This window comes from Teleopsis dalmanni, chromosome X (genome assembly GCF_002237135.1).
Source record: "Teleopsis dalmanni isolate 2A chromosome X, ASM223713v2, whole genome shotgun sequence".
In the NCBI taxonomy this organism is placed as follows: domain Eukaryota; kingdom Metazoa; phylum Arthropoda; class Insecta; order Diptera; family Diopsidae; genus Teleopsis; species Teleopsis dalmanni.
In genome coordinates, this window is record NC_051848.1 from 50,181,802 (window position 1) to 50,197,295 (window position 15,494).

The window sequence follows — 15,494 nt, forward strand, 5'->3', positions numbered from 1 at the left end:
AAAGATCATAGTAATCATAGAAAGTCATAATGTGTTATGGCATTTTGTTTAGAGATGTGATAGTATAATAGGCCCATACGCTTTTAAGATTACGAGTGAGTAATAAAAACTATCAATTTTAATCGTTACTGTCATACGATTATCATGTCATTGATCATGTACTGAAAAGAATGCGATATTATAATATGGATCATGGAGGCCACTTGAATGATATTGCTGTGCATAATTAATAGCAATGTCCAGTAATACATTGAAATCAATAAGATCACACACTCAATGACAAGTGTGTTTCATTTAAATTTACTTATTTACTTAGGTTAGCTTATGTTGTATCGACGATTTCATAAGGCCTATCGGCCCATTGTATTACCGTATAAGGGAAAAACTTAGAAGTTAAAAACCAGCTTAAACCTTTGGCAAAGCTTAAGCTATTATTTAATGTGAGGTCTTGCAGTTGGCCAAGATCCTCAAAAAAGAAGACCACTAAACTAGTAAGGCGCATGTGCTGGATACGAATAAAGCAAATGAGAAGTACTTTCATCGTCCTCTCCACAATTGCGGTAGATATAACTGAAGGGGAGAATTAATCTTCTAGTATGGTTCCTTTATTTGAAATAACTTGTGAGTAAACCTACCACACGACTGATATCTCTACGGGGCATCTTAATAAGAGTATTGAAATTCTTTTTATTGAAACGTCAAATTGCATACAGTTGCCTACATATCCTTGAGTCTTCCTATCTGTTATTAAAATGTTTAGCACAGATAGAACTCAGCAGCTTTGTGATAGCATGTATATATTCCTATGAAATATATCATCCACTTTCAGACAAGCTATGCTTACTTTACTTATTTATTTAAGTTTTATTTATTTGCAGTTTCATTTCCTACATTTACGAAATATATAAAAATTATATACCACAAAAATATTAGACTTATAGCAAAATTGCTGAAGAATCACTGTCTCTTATTATTTATTGTTATTATAGTTCTTGTTAGAAATTTTCTTTCTAAATGATCTAGTCAACCAAAGGACCATCAATGATCCAGGAAATTAATTATCCAGTAAGGTGTACTTATTCTTTAAGAGTTTAGCAAACTGAATTGATTTTATAACTTCTGATAATATATCTATATTGTCTGTTTGTCTGGCTGTTCGTCTAATTGTTTGTTCCAACGCATAGTATTTTCAGTATTTTTGATATACAAATGAAATTATATGTATGATATAATTATAAACAAAATAATTGTCATAGAGGCGGACTTCAATATCATCTTTACAAACTCAACTAAATACTTGGTCAATGCTGATATATGAATTATCCAGCAATAATTCAATGTATTAACTTTTATACTTTTTTATTTATTTATCAATATTAGATTATCATCAGTGCTTATAATAATATGTAGTAATACTAAATAATATATTCAAATCAAATTGAATAATGTATAATTTCTTATACCACATATAAAACATCATACTTAAAAAGTCATCATCCATTATTCCTGTACATGTGTTTTTTGATATAATTTAATTTATATTGAATTGTGTAATCCAATTCCATTCATCCAAAATTTCCTACACTTTTCCATACTAATCCGTCCTCTCTTCAGGTAGACTACATCGATCTTGAAAATAGTTCAAAACAGTCGTCTAGGCTATATTTAAACGTGTCGTACATATCTCTTGTGATACTGATTGTTTATTGTTATATTGACATGTAGCAAATCTACAGATAATACAAATACATCATTTCATATTATGACCCTTTTTGAGTTAATAAAGTAATAACAAATATTGCATTTTTGGTTAACTTGGTCCCGTTCTGAACACTTGATTGTGATTTTGAAACATTAAAAAGACAAATAAGTAACATATATATTAAAATGACTTTCGTTGTTAACAGTCTGAAAAAAAAGAATATATAGGTTACCTGCATACTACTTTAAAAATGCTTAAATAAAGCACATTTATTTTACTTTAAAGCAATTTTTAAATCTCTAACTGTCTTGCCTTTACTGCCATTACTATACTATCATATTTACTAATATCCTAATCTTTTAAAAAACGTCTTAATATAGATTTTAATTAACATTACCTTGTAAAAAAATTTCTGATACAGATTTAGCTGTTGGTTGCTATATATGTTATACTTTCGGATTATCTGAACAAAAGGATAGACCTTTTGTTATTAGCAATAAAATTGCTCGGTTCAGATTTTGAGACAGTTCTGAAATAACTCCATTTTATTATAACAAATATGTTTTCACTTGGCAAGCAAATACTTTTGGATAATATAAAAAGTATTCACCATTCTAGTGTTGATATCCGTACATATTATTTGAAAGGCAACATTTTAGACTACATTTGATGCGTAATTTCGTCGCCCATATTATAAGTTTAATTGAAATTAAAATTAAAAATGTGTAAAATATCTGAAGAAATACGTTTTGAGGTGCTTTATTACTATTAAAAATGTTGAACTGCTACAAAAATTATACGAAAAATTTGAACATAGAGGATGGTATGAGTATATGCCGAACCCAGGAATAATTCGTTCGAGTCCTCTCCGAAAATTTATATATGAAAGATGCACTCCACTTTCGTCGGTCATCACAAAAAATATGATATAATTTTGCAACTGGTAGAGTAAGGTTGACATGTAAGCTGTCAGAAGTTAGCGGAGATATTAAATACGCTCACTGTTTAGGGACCACATGAAATGAAGCAAAGAAATTTATTGACCGAATGGGAACAAATAAAATTTTGCTGAAGCGTAACAAAATCCATTTTTTAAGCATATCATTATGGACTATAAAAACTTGACTAAATACTATAACATCCACTGCAAGCGATTGTGTTCGAAAGTCGGTGACCCTACATAAATGACTTTAAGCCTGAATTGACCGCATATAAGGTTATGTTAAGTATTTGGTGTGCTTGGATGTGAATTGTCTACTCCGATTCTTTTCTTTCTATCATTGCGTTAAAATCCTTTCGAACAATTACAAACGGTATCACAATTTTCTCTTTTAAAATTGGTTTATTCTGGCCATTGCAGTTTTTTAAATTAGGTTATTTTTTGGTTGTATTTTCTTAGTTTATAGTTCTAAGAACTCAAGCAATAACAGACTTATAAAAATAACCATATTCATTATGAAACATACTGCCAGCGTTTTTAGTAAACCAAAATGACCTAATATAAAACAAAATTTTGATATAAAAATTTAAAATTTAACAATTTCGCAATTCTATTTATTTAATAAAATACAACATGATCATTCTTAAACCCACTTTCTGTATGGTTGTAACGTCAGCTTTACATTTGTTGAGGGCTTTCGCCAGTGGAAAAGAGGCAATTGTTCAATATATAGTTTGGGCATTCCAGGCACATATCCATAAATCATAGTGCTCTGGTCGTTTAAGCAGTCGTTAATAATCGATCAATTCATCTGCTTTACCCAAACTTAATGTCCTGTGGTCACCATTCGTTGTACTTATTATTAGTGTATTACCCAGCGAGTACCACGTAACTATCCAGGAGTGCCACATAGGGGCTATGCGACAACTTAGTTCAAATGCAATCAGACGCAATAAACTTGGAAAATGCCAGCACAATCCTTATCGTCCTTGATCCAAGTTGTCGCACAGCCCCTAAACAAACGTTATTTTGTGTACTCACTCCTGTAAGCCCCTAGGCGAAAATGTTTTTAAAAAAATGTATCAAAAAACAGTGGATACTTTTTATAACACCTAATATTTAATTAAATGAGAAAGCTGACAATCTAAAATAAAAAATTTGTTGTATTTCGTAAATTGTTTTTTACAATTTTTGTAACACAATAACCTTTTTTTTTAGAAAATTAATACTGAATCTCTGTGTATACAGTACCTTATTTAAGTTTTGGCAAAACTTAAGCAAACTTTTCAGTTTTGATAACATATTTCTAATAGTATTAATTTAAAAACACATATGTAGTAAAAAGCACAAGACATATATAAGTAAAAGTGTATATAAAATTATATTCCACATATACCATAAACTAAATTAATCTTTGCTTTTCCTCCATTATTAATCAGGAAAAATGTTTAGTTTTGGATTTTCGATCCAACTCTTTCCTTAATTTATTTTCAATTTTGAAGATTTTTAAATTTTTATACACTTCACGTTAACATTCGCTTCACTGACATTTTTAATTTTAGAGTCTACCACCTTCTATACATTTGTGATATAAAACTGCACATCCATCCAAATGAACCACCAAGTGAATAAACCAACAACGAATAAGCGTCGTGATGCTAATGTTGATGACTGCCATCACAAAAGTTTCCCCAATTTAATTTCATCATCCTTCTGAGCATACAACATAATAACGCAAGTTCTAGCCAACAGCACCAGAGCCAAAGTTAAAACCAAAAATAATGGCTGCCCTGTTATTTTAATGAAAATTGAAAAGTGTTTCCCATCCCACGTTTAAACTTAATTTTAAGGTCCTTTACCATCCCAAAACAACACAAACAGTATTCATATAAAAAAATCCAGCTTTAAAGAAATAGTTCATCTAATTATTTTGTCTTAAAGAAAGTTTTTTAGTACATTCAGCAAATTTGGCTTTAATTTATTTTAATCAAAGTTTACAATATAAAGCACCCAGCACAGGGAAGATACAGCATAAAGACGAATTTAATTGGAAAACATTAAGTGAAATAGTAAGTGACTAGTGACGTATATTTTAACTACAATTATTTGAAATTATAGTGCATAGTTTAATTATAATAACAGCATATAATTAGCTCATAAACTGATAGATAGATAGATAGATAGATAGATAGACAGATACATAGATAGATAGATAGATAGATAGATAGATAGATAGATAGATAGATAGATAGATAGATAGATAGATAGATAGATAGATAGATAGATAGATAGATAGATACATAGATAGATAGATAGATAGATAGATAGATAGATAGATAGATAGATAGATAGATAGATAGATAGATAGATAGATAGATAGATAGATAGATAAATAGATAGATAGATACAAATATCAATTCACTTTTTGAATAGGATAACGTTATGGTATATGTATCATTGAACATCTTTTACATTCCACTGACTGCTGTGTACTGCTGTGTAGTCTTACGGTTTACTAAGGATAAGTACTTCGGTCTTCCACCTACTGGGATAAAGTGCTTCATTCTTTAACTTTTCACTGCATTCTTTTTTCCTTCACTTATTTTCACAAACCGAAAATTGCTTTAAATCAGCCTCGTGAAGTGCAGACTAGCAGGAACATAAAAAAATAATTGTGTTGTATTTCGCACTGCAATAGGTTGCTCCGTGCTTCATTATGTTGTGAGTGGAAGCTGCAGCGACAGCCTCTCACCAAGTACACCAAGTTACTTTCGTATATTAAAACGAAGTCTTTATCATTGTATTGATATTCATGGTGAATGTTGTTTTTATGGAGTGAAGCATATGATTAAAGTAAATCCGACTTTGGAAGCACAAATAGGCGAACGGAACTTTTAAAAATCTAAGTGACTTAGAAACAAACGAACATGATTTCAGGGCTCAAATTCGCAAAGTGTTGCTTTGGCATTTGATAACGCAAAAAAAATTTTTTTTTTAATATAAATACGTGCATTCGTGCATACAAACACTGATACGTGGTTTTCCTTGGCAGAGGAGCAAGTCTTATTAAAGACGTTTTTATTTTTTAAATTTATCGATAAATGAAACCGTCAATGATTCTGATTCAATGAATAGGAAAATTATAGCCTAATGAAAGAAAAGCATTACGTTTATGCAACCAGGTGTTTGCACTTGTTTCACCAGCAATTTAGTAATTTACTGCAAAGCAATTGAAGGAGTCTTTGAGATGTTTTAGAAGAATTTGTTTTGGATTACATCTTAAAATAACCAATCATTAATTTTTGAAATTAATGCTTATTGTTCGCCTTTACACCCCTCAAACTATTATAAAAAAGAACATGCAATTTAACAACGTAAGCAAAAAAAAGTTTATTAGGTTGCTCGGCAAATTCGCAGAGCGCCATCTATTTGACTTGAATTTAATAGAATTGAAATTACATATTCTGCTTACAACAAAAAAAAAAAATTAAATTAATTAAAAAAAAATAATATTCCTATTACTTCATCAAAGTAGGTCATATCTAATCAAGCACGTATTCAATGACATCCGTGGGAGGTTGAAGATTCTCCAAATATATGTAATGACATACTAATCGACTCAATTATAAGTGATTTCCGTTCACATGGAATAAATTTTTGTAAAATTTAAAAAAAAACAGCTTCAATGAATATTCAAATCCCTTATCTTCTTTGAAAATTCGATATTTTTCCTAATGAAAAGCATCCCACAATTATGTTGAGAATATTAAAAAAATTGGAACTTACCAGCTAAATATTTGTCACAGATCATTTTAAAAATTATGGCAATAACATTTATTCGAAGACTACAGTCAATAAGAGAAAAGTGAAAATCTTTTTTGTTCCATCAACACAAGTTTTCAACCAATATATACTATTTTTGAGCACATTCTCCATACAATCATACAGAAATGGTTAACTATATAAAACATAATCTTCTGAGAAGTGATTATAAATTTATCAAAGGTAAACTTTATAGTTATCTTCTTCAAACAAGAAGGTCTATATAATGTTATTGTTTCTGTTCCATTTGTTCTAGTGAGAACTGCTGGGGTGTGCGGTGTCAAATAAAATATATAAATTCATTAAAATATCTTGACATCCAGAATTAAGATATTTTATTACATATACATATACATAATTTAAAAGGTTAAGGTTTTAGCTAACACAATTAAGGACGTGTGCGAGTTCGAGTAAATTGATGGTAAATTGACGGAAACAGTAAATTGTGTCGGTATGGCAGCGAATGTTGGTATTTCGAGTAGGGTAAATTAGATAAAAATTAGGTAAACTAGGTTTCACCATTGTAAAAATTTTATAAGATTATTAAATAAATAAATAAATTTGAAAACTTTTAATCAAAAATAATAAATAAGTGCAATAAATAAATATATAAATATTTACATAAGTGCAGAGCAAAAAAATAAAAAGAGGTAGAAAATTTCAATTCATTTTACCTCAATTTACTCGAACTCACACACGACCTAAATAGAATTGTCTATGAAAACTCAATGAAATTTCTTCTTTTAGCTTTTAAAGTTTTTAGGTACGCTCATAAGTTTACAGCTCAAATCGTAAAACTTACGCCTTTCGTACATATTTCGCCTTTCCCCTTTAAGCAATTGCAATGTTGACTTGCCGAAGCGGTTTGGTTAAAGATTAAAGTATGCAGCTCACATCACAGTACATTTCTATCACATTTCATCTCTTCCCTTTTAGCAGTAGCACTCACGAATTTCAGTCGAATTTCAGCTAGGTGTGCGGAGTAGTTGGCCGCACATTAATACGTTGCAAGAGCGTTCGATTTTATTTGATCACTGCATAAACATGTATGGCTTAACGTACAAACACTTTTGTTTAAAAAAAGTTGCCTTGATGTTGTGAGAAGTATGTGAAAAGTTGTGTTTATTCCATGTTGATATAATGTATATTGATACAATATTAAACTTATATATATATATATGAAATAATAATTTATTTTATTTAATATATTATTTAGTTAATGAATTGTTAAATATTATATTTGTGAATATATATAGTTGCCTAATGTAATATAGTTATTATTAATAAAAAAATATCTATCTCATCTATGGTATATCAATTTATTTCATGTAAAAAAAACATTGTAGAAGGGTCACACTTCCTTCCAGATAGGACACGCGTCGTCATTGACATGTTTCGTATGTTATCTAAAATCAGGGTCGTTAATTGAAACTTCATGGATAATAGAATTGTTATGGTGGTAGATGTTCTTTCAAAACTAACTTTCTTCAAGTTTTCATGGAGTATATATAAAATTATTTAATAGATTATAACTGAATAAAGTCTGAATTCATTGTTATTTTTAATAATTTTTATTACATACTGCTTACGTGCTAGTTATTATATAACACTAAACCTCCTCAAAAAACACAAAAAACCTCGTCTATAAGTATATATTCAACTGTAATATAATATTATTTGCCATTAAAACCAATGTTCGTGAATGTCTAAGAACAGGATAAATAAAACAATTCATTTTATGTCAGGATTTAACCAGCCTTACTGACTCTGTTCAAACTCTGTGTTTAAACTCTGTTCAAACTCTGTGTTTAAACGCTGTTCAAACTCTGTGTTTAAACGCTGTTCAAACTCTGTGTTTAAACGCTGTTCAAACTCTGTGTTTAAACGCTGTTCAAACTCTGTGTTTAAACTTTGTTCAAATTCGTTCGGGTACACGTAAAAACTAACTATTGCTCTTAATAAACTAAAAGCGTAGACTGCCCCTCGCCAAACAAGAGACCCAACGTTCTATAGTTTAACGAGTGGCATATTATGAAAATATTCTGTTATTGGGAGAAATCCCAATTAAATAATGCTTGAGCAAATTGTTAAGATCAAAGATATACTTAAAAGTTCATCAGCTCATCGAAGGCAAGTTCAAACAGATTTCTTGTTTTGACCAGAGAATATATCATTATTCTTCCAAGGTTTCTAATAAGTATACTGCAGGTTAACTACCATACCATAAAGATCTTTCAAGTTAAATATTTTTTATAGATGGCAATAGCAAAAGAAAACAAATCTGGAAGAAAATTTATTTATTGATCATATTTCCATATTTTAAGTAAAAAATGTATTATTTTATGAATAGTTGTGGGAAAACCCCTATGCTCTCAGTACACCAAATATCAAAAACAATAAATATAAATAATACATAAGTAGTATCCACAGCCTTAACCTTCACATAACAATTTCAATAAACATGAAAAACTTTTTCAGCTTCCCGAATGTTTTTTACATGTTCCTTAATGCGAGTCATCCTTTCAAACGAGACAAACTTTTCCAATAAATAATAAACGACAAATATGGAATATTAGCAGAATTGGAAACGGAAAGCAAGGACTTTTCACAAACTAAGTGTGCAGAGCAATTTTGTACATTAGGTTAAAAAAGTTTTGCATTATTTGAATTAATTATTTTGTTTGTTTTTCGTTTTTGATGAATGAGAACATATGCTACTATTTTGGAAAAAAAATAATGCTCACACATATCTTATGTCAAGGGCACAGATCGATTTTAGGTCAAATCCTATTTGCGGATATTTATATTCTTCCCAAAAAAATCAGTGTTTTATTAACAGAATTTTAATAGTTTTTTTTAAGCAAGCCAATTAGTGAGAAGATATCACTTTAGACTACAGGATAAGATTATACGCCATCAATATATATAATAATATAGGAAGTATCTGCGTCTTACGCAAATCACCACTGATCACTGTGCGATCACCGTGCAAGCACCTTACAATGGACCCAATAAAATTGTACAGCAAAAATCTGCAGCATTGTAGCCTAAACCAAACTTTATAGAGTCAGCTTAAACGCTCTTAAAACTACTATTTTGCCCCGATTACGATTTATTTTTAAATAAAATTTGTGTAACTTATTTATACTTTCAAGCGATATTATTTTCGACATTAACTTCTTGTTCTTAGACATTATGCTTGGAGAAACAGGACATTAAGAACTTTTTGTTCCTCGACAACTTGCCTAACCTATTCTTGACGAATATTAATGGCAGACACACTGGCAAAAATAATATTGATATTACTATAGTCAGACTAGCCTACAACTGCAAATTTTGTATGTACTGGATTCGTGGTTATTAAGGTATTGAGGGAAATGAGACAGTTGATGCTATTGCTAAAAATGGCGCAAAACTTTCAGAAGAACAAACGAACGAAGTACTCAGACCTCTGAAACAAATATATAAACTTCTGGACGAGCACGTGACAAGAGCAAAGGAAATGTGGCAAAACTTTACCACCTGTAGAATAGCTAGAATCATGTGTAGACACATATACGAGGAAAAGCAAGAATATTATACCAAGAATATTATATCGTCTAGCCGAAGGAATTGTAGAACATTAATTGGTATATTGACAGGTCACTGTCTGTTATCATCATATGCGCGCAAACTAAATCTAATTCACAGCGATGCTTACAGGAAATGAAACGAGCCGGATGCAAAAGCAACTCTGGAGCATCTGCTGTGTAACTGCCCAGCTCTCTCAAGAACTAGACAAAAATACTTTACCGTACTTACTGAGGTTTCTGTTGAAATTCTAATAAAATTCGCTAACAACATGCGCATCCTAAGTGATCGCTAAAAATCGCTAAAAATAAGACTCTGATCTGGTATAGCAGTGGACCTTAATGGTCTACGCGTGGTCTTTTTGGTCTGTCAACACAACCTAATCTAATAATGCTATAGAATAGCTAAGCCGTAATTTAGGTTCTTAATTTATACCTGCAGCCAGAAATGAAGACATAGAACTATTTTTTTTTTATTTCTTTGCACAAGCAGTTATTTTGCGTCTTCTTTTTTAAAGAATCTTAAAAATAAACATTGATTGATCAGAGGTGATTATTCTCATATAATATCATATATCAAAAAACTAATGTATTAAGAAAACAATGCGACTGGACTCATGGGTCACATCACTTGAACACATACCCAAGCAGAACTTTATGTTTTATTTCTTAGCACCCAGTGGACCCGGCTATTGTTAAAGTTTAATTCACACAAAACATTAGTTCCAACATCAAGTTATAGTGGATTGAGAGAAGTGTAAATAGTCTGCTTTGGGTTCCTCATTCCGGATGGCTGTATTTTGTATTATATATTAAATATGACATATAAAGTAATTTTTTTTAAATAATTACAAATAAAAACTTTTTCACCACATAGACTCCATAGAGTATATACACTTTCGAAAAGCTCGAGTTTATTTAGTTCTATCAGTTCATTTAGCGCTATCCGTCTATTTGTCTCTCTATTTTATTTCAAATTAATCCCTCAATTCTTGAGCTTTTAAATGGAACTTTGCACATATAGTTTTTGGTAGTGGATGGATTGGCTGACATCAGACCACTATATCCTGCTACGTAAACTGAACAATCCGTACACAATGTATTTGTATTCATAAAAGAGAATGTACAAAATTGTTTCATATCAGTCCAGATTTGGATATAGCTGCCTTATGAACCATAGATATCATAAAAAATATATCAATTTGTTCAGGTTTGGATTTAGTTGTCTTACAGATTTTACTTTAATAGCTAACGAAATATAAAAGTGAACAAAAAATTTATATATTATATTTATATAAATTTATTTAATTTCTTATTAGTAATAATATATTTTATTATATTGTATTATATAGAAACTTACTTCGCTTACTTTTACGATATATTATTATTGATTATAGTTATTATTATTTCTATTGTGCTGATCAAAATAGGTCGTTTCCACCAAGACTGACAGGCGGGCTCCTCCTAAAAGTGAATGTGGTGTGAACAGATTTTTCTGTATCAACCTTTATCTTTCAGCGTTTCAATCATGTATCTACTGAGTTTAGTTCCTCTTGAACTAGACCCAATACAGTTACAGGCGATTCTGATGAGGAAATTATAGCAGTATCATCTGTATAGATTGCTACTAGCACATTTTTAGTCGTTAGCATGCCATGAGTAAAGATAGTGTGCAAAACTGAGCGTAAGAAGCCACCCTATGGTACACTTGCCTCTATAGGGTGTATTTTGGAAAACATGGCTAAATTAAACCCATTTTGGGGTATTTTGGAATAACCGTTTAATTTATATTCGGTAAATATTGAAACTTCCTTCCTATATTTTTCAAATTTTATTAGCCAATAATTCAATTCTCTCATTTATGTCATTTTATTGGAAATGTTCAGTATAAATTCATTATACAGTATTTAGTTTAAACTGTCATTTTTATTATTTTCAGATAACATTAATAAAATAAATAAAAAAAAATTGACAAACATAAACTCAGTTTTGACACTAAAACTGCTTGTGCAAATATTTTCTGCTGAGATTTTCAAGTATAACGATACATTTGTTCTCCAATTATTTTACTTTTATTATTGGATTCATTTCTTAGTGTATTTGTTTCTAGTTTTCTTTTATTATTGTTTAGTATATATGAGAATACATATAGGTATATTAATTGAGTGTTGATTGAATTAAGAAGCACAAGCGCACATTGTGCTATGCAAACGCTTAATTACACACAAACAAAAACAACGAATTTATAACAACAACAATGTTGTTTTGTGGAGTTTTAGGAGTTTTTTTGTATGCACAAAATAAATTTATTAACAACTAATGAATAACTGTTTATGTAAAAGAGTGTACATTATTAAAAAAGCAAATGCACTTAGTATTCAACAGGCGAAAGTATTGATGCATCGGCGATACTGCATAGATTGGTTGGAATCAACCATAGATGCCAATACGATACCTAGTAAATGTATTTTAATGCATTGCATGTCTTACGAAAACCATCGATGCTTTATTGATACTCAGACATACTTAAAAACATCATTGCGGGCGGAGGTAGCTTTTTGATGTAAAAGAAGGTGTGGGGAATCAATATAATTTTTTAGAAGAATCATTATCTTTGCCACAAAGCATCCAAAAGTATCAACAAAGAATTAATAAATTTAAAAAAATACAGCATCGATGTCATTGAAAATCTTTTTGCATCGATGCCAATTTAAACTGCTGGGTACAATTGCAGCTAGGGAGAGCCCATGAAGGGATGTCCCTTCCCCCCAAATATCTCACTGAAATGTTTTATTGTGAAAACTTTGTAAATTCATTTAAAAAAAATACTAAAATCAATTCAAAATATATGTCAAAACAAAAATTGATTAAATCAAGTTTTTGTTAAAAATAGTTTTTACCTCTTTCTATGGTACTTAAATATCTGTCTACGGTCATGCCACTTAATAGGGAAAACTTTTTCAAAATGTGATTTCATGATTTAAGTAATGTTGAGAATTATACTCATATATATGATACCAAAAACAGATACTGATATCTAATTCAGATTCTACGAATCTTTCATATGGAGAGTTTAGATTGCATAGATCAGAGACTGAATAACAATATCGTTTGGTAAATATTGTGGTAGATTTCACATTTATACCATATATTTCGGTGCACTATAGTCATAGGAACTATAGAATGTGAATAAAGAGATGTAAGAGTGATATAAGAGATTATATTATAGAGTAACATCATTTCATGGTATGCAAAGAGCAGAAGTATGTTCCTCAATGGAGGAGTGTTGCAAATACACAGCCTAGCCTTCTCAATAGCCAAACTAACTACACATGGTGCATTCTGTTCTCGCATATGAAGCTCTAGCGACCGAACACAGGCGGTATAAACTGAGGGGAAACTCTCTAGATACTAAACAGCAATTTTAGCTCCCCATTTTTGCAAATATGAGGATCTGGGCCTTCAAGTTTGGGGGGTTGATCGCAAGGTCAGCAGCCTCGCATCAGAAATAACACCTACTACGCAAACTTCTTTACAAAAGAAGGAAGGCAAGATTCACGCTGAACTGTAGTGCCAAAATAAGAAGAAGAATAGGAACATCATTGCGTGAACATACAAGGTATTATTTTCCCGATAGTAAGTGGCTCACATAGGAGAATAGTATAGAAAGAGGCAACGGTTCACATTGGACTGTTGTGCCAAATAAAAATAAGAAGAAGAACATCATTTTGTAATCACACACAAGATATTGTTTGCCCGATAGTAAGTGGCTCACATAGGAGAATAGTATTTCGTCTTCATAATGTGTGTGTGTGTGTGTGGGTGTGTGTGTACGTGTCGCTTAAGTGTATGTATATGGTTTGAGTGTATGAAGAGTTCATGTAATAAATTCAATTAATTATTTATAAATACAAGTAAAATTAAGTAAATATTTACATATTAAAATTCAACAGCCAGCAAGTAACATTAAATGGAAGCCTTTAAAAATCCATAAAGTTATTAATTTGATGAAGTGCTTCAGATCAAAACAACAACATCATTACGTGTGATTACATACATTGTTTGTGCGCACCAAAATGCAATCGAAATTAAAACTCAGACCCCTTAAACAAACTGTAAATTTCGACGTGATTACTTTGCACATTGAAACATTGAACAGTAAAAAATGCTTAAGCACTATAACCCAAGGGTTGATTATTTCGCTACTAAATCAAAGTTCTGCACTACCACGTGTGTGGGCGTATAACAATACGCCCCATCATCAGAATCCAATCAAATTAACAAGACCGACGCAGACGTTAATTTCAATTTGATTTCCGGGCGGTGACTGTTGCTTCTGTTGCTATCCACTACGTGACGTGTTGACGATTATATGGCAACTTCATTAGGTAAATATTATGCCGCATGTGGCTGTGGTCTTGACACACATGAGTACCATAAACGAATATGAAACTTAATCAGGGTAAAACTATTAATTAAATACCAATTCATTTCCTTACAACGTAAACGCTCACACAGGGGAAAATTAATTTTCCTCTTTACATTTTTGTTCCTCTGCTCTGTTCTGCTCTGTTCTGCTCTGTTCTGCTCTGCTCTGCTGTGTTCTGTTCTGTACTGTTCCGAAATACCAAAATACCAAAAATTCTTTTTCCTGAATTTATCTTAACCGAAGAAGTAAGGCATTTAAACAAGGGAACATTGATGCAAAACTCGATTATTTTGTGTTGCATGTTGCGTGCCTAATTCCATAACCTCATTTAAAAGCTTAAGATACTTGGGGAGATTTCTTCGCCTTACTTCGCCTTAGCATTGTACTTATGTTGCGCTTAAGAAAAACCTAAATGAATTTAGATTAATTAATTGCAAATTGGTTATATGTGCCATACGTCTTTAAAAATTATAGCCACACACTTATAGCCACATACTAGGATGTATGTATGTTCGAATAGGTATGTATGTATGCATCTGGGTATGTTAACATTTTAATGTTTTGTGACAATTGTAATGTTTTTTTTTTTTAGTTTTTTATTTATTGCAGGGTACTTTGCCATGAATCCCAGCAGCATTTTGCGCTACACTGCAGCTTTTGTGCTTTGACTTTGTAATGGTAATATAAACTTAAGAAGACTCAAAAAATCAACTTGGTTTCTCATTAGCACGTCAAGTGGTTAGGGCCCGTTGGGAACTATTAAGCTTGCACACATCGTATCGTCCATTGTCAATTTGCGTATGTGAAAGCCTGCTAGAGTGTGTATAAATAAAACAAGAAATAACACCTTGCATCCCAGATTTGACGCGAAAATATGCACATAAACTCACATATTCATTTATACATTAGAACAATCGCAATGCGGGTAACACTGAAATGCCGCCATAACTTAAAATACCTTTATACGTTAATACAGTGATGCCTATGTACACAATATTTAAAAACCTTCACGAGAATATTAACAGTACTAAC